We start from the raw sequence: 12705 nt of genomic DNA, 5'->3' as shown, positions 1-12705 counted from the left end.
GCTACAAAGGCTGAGAGACAGGTAGCGGGATGGTTTCCTCCTGACATCATTATCAGCTATGGCTGTATATGGAGAGCAGATAAACAGTGCAAGAAATGAAAGAAATGTCCAAAAGCCACATCTCCAGTGTAATCTGCGTAAAAACTTCCTGGTGTCCACTGGCCCAGGTTCTGCCTCCCTCTCCAAAAAAAAAAAAACTGGGGCGATATTTATAGAGGAGTCTCCACATTGTGCCTCCTTAAACATCAGCTGCTGTCGCGTATCTTAGCCTGCATCACCAAGGAAGCAGAGTGAATGAATGAATTCATAAATATACCAATAGCATACCAGAGAAAAATCATGCTGAACATCTCTAAAAGACAGAAAGTGTGCAGCATTTCATAGATGAACATCCATGTCCGGTTACAACGAGTGAATAAAAGAGCCTTTGTGATCAAGCTTTTTTTTTTAATCTCTCTCCGACAGCGATAGTCAGGATGGAATGCTAAAATAGTTGTAAATTAATCAATTACCAAACAAAGGCACCACAGGAACTGATAAAAGCCATCCACAAAAATGAGAGGGACATTGTCTGACAGGGCTGATACGCAATGAATGAAAAGCTCGACCTTCTTCAACACAAAAAAACATGTCTTATCTCCATTCACCTCAGTCCTTTCTATAATCTGAAGTTTATTTTGGCCCGTAGAATGCACGGACGGCGCAGGTTATAGGATCTCCCCCGACTCCCAAATGATCTCTTGCAGGGATCTCTAGCATTACTGCAATGCTATTAAGGTCAGAGAGGCCTGGTACCAGCGTGTGCTGCCCATGTGGTCCCACATCATAGCAGAACGGTGCAGTGATTCCACGCTGGAGTTCCACGAGTTCCTGTCTGAGACAGTGACAGAGTGACAGCCAACATGTGTCCCAATCAATAAAGCAGCCAGCACTCTGTGTCTGTCAACACAGCCAGTACCCCTCTTTTGTTCCCCCATGCCGTTACCTTTGTACTTCTCTCTGACGTTTTCGTACGCCTGGATGAAGTCCTGCTCCTCAGCGTTGGGTGGCAGGCAGGCAGGCTCGTACATAGCCATGACCAGGACTGGCTGGCGGGGGGGGGGGCGTCACCCTCTTTCTCTTCTCGCTCTTCTCTGCTTCTGCTGAGGCTAGTGGCTGTGTTTCCCCGGTGTTTCTCTGTGCTCTGACAGTAGCGAGTGTGCTGCCTCCCCTGCCCTCAACTTCATTCCAAAGCCCAGCGCCACAACCCCTCCCCTGCCTGTGAAATGCCAATAGGCAGCCTGGGCTCCGCCTCTTAAAGACACATAGTAGAGAACGAGTCCCATTCAGAGCATGGAAAATACAGCACACTCTCACACACACACACACACACAATAATCTATCCTACATACAGGCTGCACAAAGCGATTTTTAACACTGACCAACCTTTTTTAAATCTTTTTCTTCTTCAGATGATCCAGTAGGCACAGAAAAGACTACATACACACAGACTCTCAACCCTCTCCAGCCCGCATTGTACCGAGAAGCAAATCACACTGCGACACTCATGCATGCAAATCCACTCCAACCCAAGGGTTTAATGCCCATGTGCAGTTTATGCTTTAAAAGTCAACCAATAGGTCTCCATTTCTGAACCTAAAACAGTAGCAGAGATGGCCTCCACCTCCTTTGGGAGAATATTTGCAGCACAACAAGCCCTGAATATTCAGCAGCTGCTCATGAGAGGAAGAGTCATCTCTGATATCGCGTCTCGCAAGGCAGCAAATTTAGGTGGTCTTCCGCATTAATTATCTGTGACCATGAAGTGGAGCGTCTTGTGTTAAACCTTGTTCTTCTCACTCATGACTGATATCCAATGAACTTTATCAAATTGTTGGAAAGACTTTCCAAAGTCGACTTTCTCAGCAAAGGGCCAGCGGTAATGACATCTAAGAAGCTTTCCTGGAATGAAACACGAGAAGTCTTGCTTGCGGAACACTTATATCACACGCAGCACAAAAATCACACCCTCTCTGACAGGAAATGGAAAGCTTTCCATCTAGTGTGGGATCCTCTGCCATCGTTCTTTATCTTTCTTCGCTGGACACACAACGACTGAGAGACCCACCCAAACTGCACTCCCCACAGTGAAGGCATGGAAGAGTATCGCTCATCCAGCTGTGACCATGCCCAGAAGTGACACACATGCACACACACACACACACACACACAGTCAGGAGTGCAAGCAGTTCAAACTGCCACATCATAAACATTTACATTTCATTCTGTCATTTACATGTCGCCATCGTCTAAAAATAAATTGTATTTACGAGATGTTCACATCTTGACATCACCATTCTTATATTAATACACGTATCGGTGCATTGTGTGTGTGCTGCACTGCAGTAGCTGTAGGTTTACCTGAACATTGCATTATGATATATGTTGGTCTATTTGGACCTATAAAAACATTTATTCATCCTCATCTGGAGAGGGTTCTTATTATTAGTATAATCGAAAGCATTATTATTTGTCATTCTACTCTTATGGAATAATAAAAATTGGAGTAAAAATGCTACAACACACACTTTTAATAAATGTGAATATCTGAATGTGAATATCAGTTGTTGGAAGTGGTATTATATTGAATTTAGAGAAACTAATAGATCAACTATAAAGGGGGAAATACTCAGAGAAAATGGTATATTAATACCAATATTAATTAACATTAATAATATTAATCACTTATTCATAAAAGGTAAATATTTCATTAACATAGATTTAATACAGCCAGGTTACTGAGGTTACAGGTTAAGAATACAGGTTAAGCTTACTTATGTTCATTTACAGAGGTATAGATTACAGGTGTCTGAATGTTTTTTGTAAGATTTGTTTTCACATATGAGTGTCTGTATGTGTAAAATTGTTATGTATGGGTCATTGCGTGTGCAGACATTCTGTGGTCGACCTCTCCATCCCTGTGTGGGTATTAGCACTAAGCTTAAGTTACGCATCCTTTACCCATGAGGGCCTTCTGAGTATGTGTGTGGCCCATGGCATGTGCAACAGGATGCATGCTATAGGGCACCAGAGACGGAATGGCCTTGTGCAAACAACAGTCTGTGATCGGGTCCTCTTAAGTGACACAACAGATAAACATAAGTGGCAAAGGCTCTGAAACTGCAGAGCTGGCACTTTTTTTCTGGGGACCTCTCCTGCGAGCACTGAGGTGACGACCTGAGGTGCTATATGTGACTTAAAGACCACCATGCATCGTGAGGTGACTACAACCTCACACATTCTCAAGCTCCACCCCGCATCACTAATTCATGTTTTAAAGCATCTGGAAATAACCTGCTATACACTCATGGCAACATTAGTCCCTCTGAAGTCATGACCCAGAACCAAGACTGGTCTTCCCAGCTGTTGGACCTACAGCAATGAGAGAGACTGGGCTGAAACTGGATATGAGGGTAAAAAAACATTATTTATTTATTCCTTGTATGGCATTGTAAATTCTTAGATAAATATAAAAATAATAATGTTCATCGAGTGTACTACAAATTCTGGAAGACACTGTGAATGTGAACTTATTACAACACTCAGAGAAACTTCCCTGGCACACTGACCTCTTGTGGACATTAAAAGAATGGAAATAATTTCTCCAGTCTGAATGGTCAGTTTTCTTAAAATTCCAAGAATAAATCCCTTAATTAATGTGCAAAATGAAAAATAAAATCCAAGCTAAACACTGTACTATTTATGTAACTAAAAATGTCTGTTGCTTTGTGACAGATGTCAGTGTATGCCAGTGTAGTCCAAAGAACAGTCATCAGATTTTTCTCTCATTAACATTGGATTTGACCCATTAAAAACAAAATATTATTCATGTTTTATAAAAGAGTGTGTTAATTTTAATAATTAAACAGTAAATAAACATTAAAATCAGTAAGCTATAGTTACACTATAACACAAATATGTAAATGCACATATAAACCTTAAGTTTTAAATTTAGTTTAAAAATAAATCTATAATGGACAGGACATGACAACACTGTCACAAAAGAGTCATAATAGTAAGCATATGTAAGAGAAGCCCAGGAAGAAGGCCAGGTGTGTTATTGTCACACCCATGTTTAAGGATGTGGCTTTGACCACAGAGAAAGGCAGGATAAGGATAAGGCTCCGCCCAGTACCAGTGGAGTACATTAACCATGGCACATGTGGCAACCCTCACAAACAGTCATTGCAGTGATTCTTGGTCCTTTATTGTCTTATGCTTTGTCTGACATCTGCTATCATCAGCAACATTATCTTAAAACTGCCAAAACATACAATATGGCTCCACCTGTCTCTGAAGGGCATTAAAAGAAACACTGAACACTGAAACCACACAGGCTGGAACTAAACAGGCCAATAATATTAAATATACCTTGAATCATTTTTGACTTTATGACTTAAAAACAGGTCTCCATATCACTCATGTCTACATAACATATTTGTTCATGTTAAAACCTCATATCTTATATATGACCAGCTTTCCATCGCACCCAGGTCTTACACAGCCTTTATTCATATTGCAGCCCTTTATCTTTTAAATAGCCAAATCATTTTGACAGACTATCTGGCAATTCAGTGACTATTCTGTGAGTATATTGGACACTCTCAATGCATGCTTTTTTGGATTAATTTAAGCAGAGGACGCGGACTCGTAACCGAAGGGTTGCGGGTTCCAATCCCGACCTGTCAATGTTCCACTGACATCCCCTTAAGCAAGGTAGTGTCCCCACACACTGCTCCCCGGCACCTTTTCATGGCTGCCCCCTTGCTCACTAAAGTTCATGGGTTAAATGCTGGGCTAAGCTGAGTATCACAATGGCAAAAACAATCCCTTTCACTTTCTCTAATCTGTGGACACCTTTGCATGCACATCTGTCACCATGACACAATTCACTTTGAATGGCCGCAGGGTCACCAGACCGTGGTAAACAAGTTCTATAACTTCAAAGTAATAGTTATGAAAATAAGTGTGATGAATATTTCTGCACTACAATACAGTCAACATACATCTTAAATATACAATGTCAGTGAAAGATACAGAACATCTACTGTATTTAACTGCCCAAACCAGGGAGCCTGGCCTCTATAGTATTTATCTGAGCTGGACTGGCATGGCCAGGCCTGATGGCCCAGAGCCAGTGGTCAGCAGAAAGCTGCACTGTGTGCTGATGCAGCCTCTTCCTCTCAGCGTTCTGAAACAGAACCAGACCCCCCCCTGGGCTGGGTTTCACCTTCATGCTGTCACCCAGCCTCAGAGAAACACAGCCGACAGTGAAGGCTCCAGACTCCACATTCCTGGACTACAGAATGTGATTATTTGCTGTGAACCTCCAGCTATGTGTTTGTGCTCTGTGCTTTTAGAAGATGAAGAGGACTGGAAATGGCAGAATGGCACTGTAATAAAATTCCATCCCAGGGCAGGATGGTAATGATGCTCTTGAAGGAACAGACATGATCACTAGAATAACAATGCACAATCTACGTCAAGCTTAAAGTCAAGCTTAAAAATGATTGTATATATGACGGCATAGTAGACTATTAACAGTAAGTAACACAATATAAAATAAGAAATTTAATTGTTTTCATTTCTCCATGCTACATTTCAAGCCATTCATCCAAAACTAATGCTCTGATATCAATCGATGCAAATCGAGTGAGTTATCTGACACTGTTTAATGATTTTTGGCTGCTCACATCACAGTGCTACCATACAGTAAACCAGACTTGGTCAGCTCAGCAAATCGTAGGTATGGCACATTACACATCTATTAATAAGTGATATGAATCAAGTAGCTGAGACCATTCATGCGTGGGGCTGCTTCTCATCGGAGGGGGTGGGCTCACTTCACACTTCACAAGAACACAGCCACGAATAAAGAATGGTACCAAAACATCCTCCGACAGCAACTTCTCCCAGCCATCCAAGAACAGTTTGGTGAAGAACAATGCCCTTTCTAGCATGATGGAGCACCGGGCCATAAGGCCAAAGTGAGACATAAAACATATATATTTGGGTCCATGGCCAGGAAACTCCAGGGGCCTTAATCCAATTGAGAACTTGTGGTCAATCCTTGGTGGGTGGACAAACAGAAACCCACAAATTCTGACAAACTCCAAGCACTGATTATGAAGGAAAGTGTTGCCATCAGTCAGGATTTGGCCCAGAAGTTGGCGGACAGCATGCCAGGGCAAACTGCAGAGGTCTCCTTGCATAAACTTGATGTAATGGTCAATAAAAGCCTTTGAAACTTATAAAATACTTGTTATTATACTTCAATACACCACAGAAACAACAGACAAAAAGATCTAAAAACAGTGAAGCAGCAAGCTTTGTGAAAACCAGTACTTGTGTCATTCTCAAAACGTTTGGCCATGACTGTACACTCATAATATAATAGAAAGGTCCATAGCAGAGCCTTCCCCTGTTCTGATAGACTGATAGACAGTCTGTTTTTTTTTAATGATTATTCCTGAACCTCTCTGTCTTTCTAACTCAGAGGCACTCAAAATTGTAATCCACTATTTTACTTCATTTCACCTGTTTAGCGCTGTCTGTCTCATTGATGTGTCTGTGTCCCACATGTGGACTTTATGTCAGTATGTAACTTTAATAGTTCCAATGTTACATGTAGCACCAGTTTCCGGAGAAACGTTATTTTGTTTCACTATGTACTGCCTAACATGTATATAGCTGAAATTACAATAAAGCTCAACTTCAACTTCATTTTACATTTACATTACATTTTATGTAATGTAAATGTAATATGTATTAAAAATGTAATGTTCATTTTTATTATAAGCGGAACTATTCAACAGAACAATAAAAAACATTAGCATAGAACCATTAGGATCATAGAAAATAAAATTATTATTATTATGTGCCAGATTATGTATTTATTAAAGTCTTTTAGATGTTGAATGTAAGTGAAAGTAGCAATTTTGGGAACTGAGTCCTCAACATCTGCATCTGCGTTTAGAGTCTCACCTGCGATGCGGATCACCGCCCTCTCGGCCGGGTCCAGCACGTCTCCAGAGGCCGATTTGGAGCGCTTCACTCTCTGGTGTTTGGGGAGGTTCCAGGGCAGAGTGTCCCCAGGAGAGGGAGAGCTGCCATGTTCACTGGGGCTCTCGTCCGTCCAATCCTTCTGCCTGTCCCTCCAGCCTGCCATCGCCTGCACCAGAAACAGTGAGATGAGAGCAAAATTTTAGCTGGAATATTTAGTCCTTATCTTTTTAAAAACCAGAAGTACAATGTGACCAAGAGTTTATGTAGCTGTCAGAAAGTTAAATACTGCTCCAACTAGTCAGGTGTGGCCTCAGAAATTATATTATAGAAAACTTGTGTTCTTTAAACCATTCTTGAACCATAATTGCACTGTGGCAGCGAACATTATCCTACAAAAACAGGTCTCAGCCATCAGGGATCTTAGAAAAGCCTCTTCTTTTGTGTCTGTCTTTTATCCAGTGTTTTATGTGAAGTGAAGTGATTGTGAAGTGAAGTGATACACAGCAGCGCAGCACACAGCAGTGATATCACATGTGATACACCGCAGCACAGCACACGGTGCACACAGTGAAATTTGTCCTCTGCATTTAACCCATCACCCTGAGTGAGCAGTGGGCTCACTAGGCCACCACTTATGTCAGTCTTGTGTACAGCACTTTGGTCCAGTTGTGGGCGTAAAGTGCTCTACAAATAAAGTTGGACTGGATTGGACAGCAACAGTGTTTATCTAGGTGGAACGTGTGAAAGTATCATCTGAGCTGATTCCCACGTGCCAACTGTAAGCCCTTTCAGTGGTGAACATGGTCTGCAGCTACTTTCTCCACCTTTCTAGCAAAACCAGCAAAGACCTGCAGCTAGACATCACAATTTATTGAAATCGTATTAAAGAACAAAAAGTTTAGTTGTTGTCTAATACATTTTTCCCGCTGTAACACCATAAACACTATTATTCACTACACCCAATAATATTCATTTTAGCTAAGGTTATTGGTGATGCTCCATGTGTTTTGATAATATTATCTTCAATATCCAAAGTATAGTCCATAGCTGGACTACATATTGTAACACCATGATAACATGCACTGTCCCCCATAATTTGGAAGGATAACTTGGAACTGTCTAATTCATATTGCAAACGATCACAAAATAATGCAAAAAAAAATTATATAATATAATTACACAATCAGCTGTCCATCTGTTTATGACATAAAGCTATTTTTAAAGCACACCTGACAGCAAAAATACCCTTTATTTTACAATTACAATTATTTGGTTAGTGAAAAAAATCTTACAACAAGTGATTCATTCTGCAATGAAAGCACATTATTTCAGAGTATTTTACACTCTGTGTATTAAGAATCTCTTCAAATACCATATCAATCCCACTTGTATGACTCGGTAGAGGACAAGGTGCAGAGTAACGAAATGCCAAGTGACAATGTCACTTTACTCTCAAATAAAATTCTGCAGTAAAAAAAAAAATAAATATCCCTTAAGCAGTATTATAGACGACTGCCACAGCCGTCAGCTTTCGACGTTATAAACAGGATGGAACTCTGGTCAGGGCTGTAAAATGATTACACACTGTTACACAATGAGCCAAACCCTTCAAATGATTTCCGTAGTACCTGATGATGAAAAGTGTGGAAAACGTGCCAAAACGTGGCACACGTTCGTGACACGGCCTTTTTTGGACTTTAACCCTGGTATGCAAATACTGACTGGTTAAGCTGGGTTTTCACCTCTGCAGCTTGGGGACAATGTATTTAATGTCAATGACGACTGTGTACTTTAGATGCGTTGTGTCTCGATGGCTGGACATGGCGAGGAAGGAGGACGTCACGAAACAGGGGTTTAATACCCCTGTTCTAAGAATCTAAGAATTATGTCTGTAACTGGTGATTTGCTCAATATATTTCTCAGAGACTCAGATGAGTGTCACAAGGCCTTGTAAAGATGTATGGCTGGACATTATATATGTCTGGGTGGATAATGCGGTAATATGGTTTGGAGTGATAAGGTGTCATTTAGATATGGTCTCCTTCAGGAATGCAAGTTCAGTTTTATGTGCTTTTGAGCAGAGAATATAGTAAAACACGTTGTCACCTCACTCGTATATGATTGAGGACAACTTTTCAATGAACCCACATGACAGTGCCATGTTGAATGAAGATGATGACTCTAAACCGTCTCAACCCTGAAACATCATATAAGAGCGATATATTAGTACGAGTGGAGCCTGACTCATCAAGAAGCATTGCTGAAATTTTACGAGTATGTCTGTTTGCTCTGGATCACACCAGTCACGTTTTTATCTCCTTTGTGACTCACATCACACAAAAATACGGTCTGCTTCTAGCCCCCTGGCATCTTAACAACATGTGATGAACTTACAGGATCCTACCAATGGAAATGGTGCCATGGACATTGCAGTTTGGCGCTGTTGGCCAGGCCTTTACAGTCCTGACTGTTAAGCCTGATGGTCTTTCTAGCACTGAAGACACAGGATGCTAGCAACACCATGGACCATCTCCATGGTCAAGTTAGGTTTTCCACAGGAGCTTCATATCTATTATACAGTGTCTTTGCATTAAGTCATATAAACCCTAATATGAATTCTTCAAATGGTTTTAATGTCGCATGTACTAACTGGTGGACGTTCATGACACGGCCTTTTTTGGACTTTAACCCTGGTATGCAAATACTGACTTGTTAATCTGGGTTTTCACCTCTGCAGCTGGGGGACAATGTATGAAGGAGGACACATACGTGAGACGTCATGAAACAGGGGTTCAATACTTGGTGAACAGGACAGGGGAGACATCACGTAACAACGACCCATGGGTGGTATGGGTGGTAGTAGCATAGTGGGTAACATACTCTCCTATGAACCAGAAGATCCAGGTTCTGATCCCGCTTACTACCATTGTGTCCCTGAGCAAGACACTTAACCCTAAATTGCTCCAGGGGGGGGACTGTCCCCTGTAACTACTGACTGCAAGTCGCTCTGGATAAGGACGTCTGATAAATGCTGCAAATGTAAACGACCCAACGATGAAAAGACACATACAGGGCAGCTTTTATACAATCAGATACAGGTGAAAACCATCAGGAACCATGAGAAATAAAAAATACGGAGTTATGCACAATAAATAAATATTTCCTCCTTCGGAGTAGGATTTTAAATTGACCATCAACTTCGTCTGTTCCCCGAGGTACACATTTTAGGCATCCAAACCGACAAATTTACGTCCCAAGAGCACATGCACATCAAACTAATAATAGTTCTAGGTTATGGAAAGAGGTTTCCATAACCTCTTAATAATCGATACAAATATGAAAAAAAAACAACGCTTCCATCCATCTTTCTCCCCTCTTTTGCCGTCAGCCCATCCATGGTGACAGCTGCGGTAGTGATTTTACCATCTTTCGCGGAAGGACACAAAAACCAAACGATATTTGTGTCATTTTAACATCCCGTGGTCACTTGTCATTCGGCCTGGAGCAGACTGGGCGTCGGTGGGACTCGAACCTGCGACACCGCGACGTCTGCTCCTCGCTAGCTACCAGCATCCCCGTCCAAGTGCACGGTGCGGCAACGGTTCAACTTTACACCGAAATAGTCTTTTCTGCTGAAGGTTTTATGATTTTTTTTTTTTTTTATTCTGGTGACTGCCAAGTTACTTTATAACGCCTTATTTAAAATAAGATAAAAAAAAATTGAAGCAGAATAAACCCCTCAGGTTCGTTGCTCCGGCGGTGGGTGAGTCCGGACCGGACGCGTTTTTACCTCAGCCGCACGGCGGCGGCGGCGGCGGCGGCGGCACCTGCTGGCCCAACGTCACGATTCGAGAAGGACTGCGGCGGCGGGTCCGCCGGCCCCGGTTCGGCTGCGTGGTCTTACCAGGGTGCGGGCCTCGGTCCGAGACACTGCGCGACAGACTGCGGTCCGAGTCACTGCGGGCCGTGCCGCGCACCGGCGTCGAATGGCGCGGCCACTCCTATTCCAGGGCGCTCCGGACGAGAAGCCGCCCCGCAGGAGCCGCAGTCCGCTCCCCCCCACGCACCATCACCCCAGGCGTCGGCGGTCGGCGCTTCGCTCACGTTCACTGTACCAAGAAAATAAAAAGAAGAAATTCGAATGGAAAAGAATCATCCGGGGCGCGCCGTCTCTGCTGCGCTGCCGCCGGTTCCATAGAAACACAATAGACCGGAGAGAGACGGACCCCACCGGGCAGAGCTGACGCACCGGAGAAGCCACGGAACTCACCGGATCCACGCTGGCGCTCACATACGCATGATTAACCTTTGCGGGACAACGGAATCGCTCCGAATAAATTATTCAATCAATTTTTTTTTTAACTGTGTTCATTAGATTACTAAATTAATCGTAAGCACGTTGTAAGTGGCTCTGGGTAATGCCAAATACCACAAATGTAAATGTAAAAAATGACGACGGAAGTAAATCTTTATTGTTCATAGGTAATATAGATTTTATGAGATTTTGAATGGCATAATTTACACTCACTCACTTTCCATAACCACTTAGTCCTGTTACTCAGGGTCTTGGCTGCCAGAGTACATCCCGGGACACTGGGTGCAAGACACTGGGGACTCACCCAGGGTGGGGCTCCACCGGATTATTGACTGACACATTCACACCTACTGACAATTCAGAGTTGCCAGTTCGCCCACGGCAACATGGGGGAAGCCTGTAAACTCCACCCACATACACAAGGTCTGGAGGTGTGAGGTCACCGGGCATCAATAATAGGGATTTTTTTTTTTATTCTAAGAATTATGTCTGTAACTGGTGATTTGCTCAATATATTTCTCAGAGACTCAGATGAGTGTCACAAGGCCTTGTAAAGATGTATGGCTGGACATTATATATGTCTGGATAATGCGGTAATATGGTTTGGGGTGATAAGGTGTCATTTAGATATGGTCTCCTTCAGGAGTTTTATGTGTTTTGTCCTTTTGAGGAGAGAATATAGTAAAACACGTTGTCTCCCCATTCGTATATGAACCCACATGACAGTGCCATGTTGTATGAAGATGATGACTCTAAACCATCTCAACCCTGAAACATCATATAAGAGCGATATATTTGTACGAGTGGAGCCAGACTCATCAAGAAGCATTGCTGAAATCGTTTTTTTTTAATGGTCATCCAAAGGCAACCTTTTACGAGTATGTCTGTTTGCTCTGGATCACACCAGCCACGTTTTTATCTTCTTTGTGACTCACATCACACAAAAATACGGTCTGCTTCTAGCCCCCTGGCATCTTAACAACACGTGATGAACTTACAGGATCCTACCAATGGAAATGGTTCCATGGACATTGCAGTTTGGTGCTGTTGGCCAGGCCTTTAGAAGTGGCCTAGCGTGATGGCCTTAGTGGTGGCCTAGTGGTTAAGGAAGCGGCCCCGTAATCAGAAGGTTGCCGTTTCGAATCCTGAACTGCCAAGGTGCCACTGAGCAAAGTACCATCCCCACACACTGCTCCCCGGGCGCCTGTCATGGCTGCCCACTGCTCACTCAGGGTGATGGGTTAAATGCAGAGGACAAATTTCACTGTGTGCACCGTGTGCTGTGCTGCTGTGTATCACATGTGACAATCACTTCACTTTTACTTTTAAAAAGAGTCCTAACTGTT

The 12705-nt window shown here is 42.7% G+C and overlaps 1 long non-coding RNA gene across 1 annotated transcript; it reads right to left on the bottom strand.

The window, feature by feature from the left end:
• Window positions 1–201: 201 nt before the first annotated feature.
• LOC114790042 (uncharacterized) lies at window positions 202–1075 on the bottom strand. The gene is made up of 3 exons (XR_003749755.1): window positions 986–1075; window positions 796–870; window positions 202–269 (listed from the first exon to the last, which is right to left on the bottom strand). It is a non-coding gene; the product is annotated as an uncharacterized LOC114790042 (long non-coding RNA).
• Window positions 1076–12705: the final 11630 nt, after the last annotated feature.

Source organism: Denticeps clupeoides, chromosome 5, assembly GCF_900700375.1.
Source record: "Denticeps clupeoides chromosome 5, fDenClu1.1, whole genome shotgun sequence".
In the NCBI taxonomy this organism is placed as follows: Eukaryota; Metazoa; Chordata; class Actinopteri; order Clupeiformes; family Denticipitidae; genus Denticeps; species Denticeps clupeoides.
This window is presented reverse-complemented; position numbering and strand designations above follow the sequence as displayed.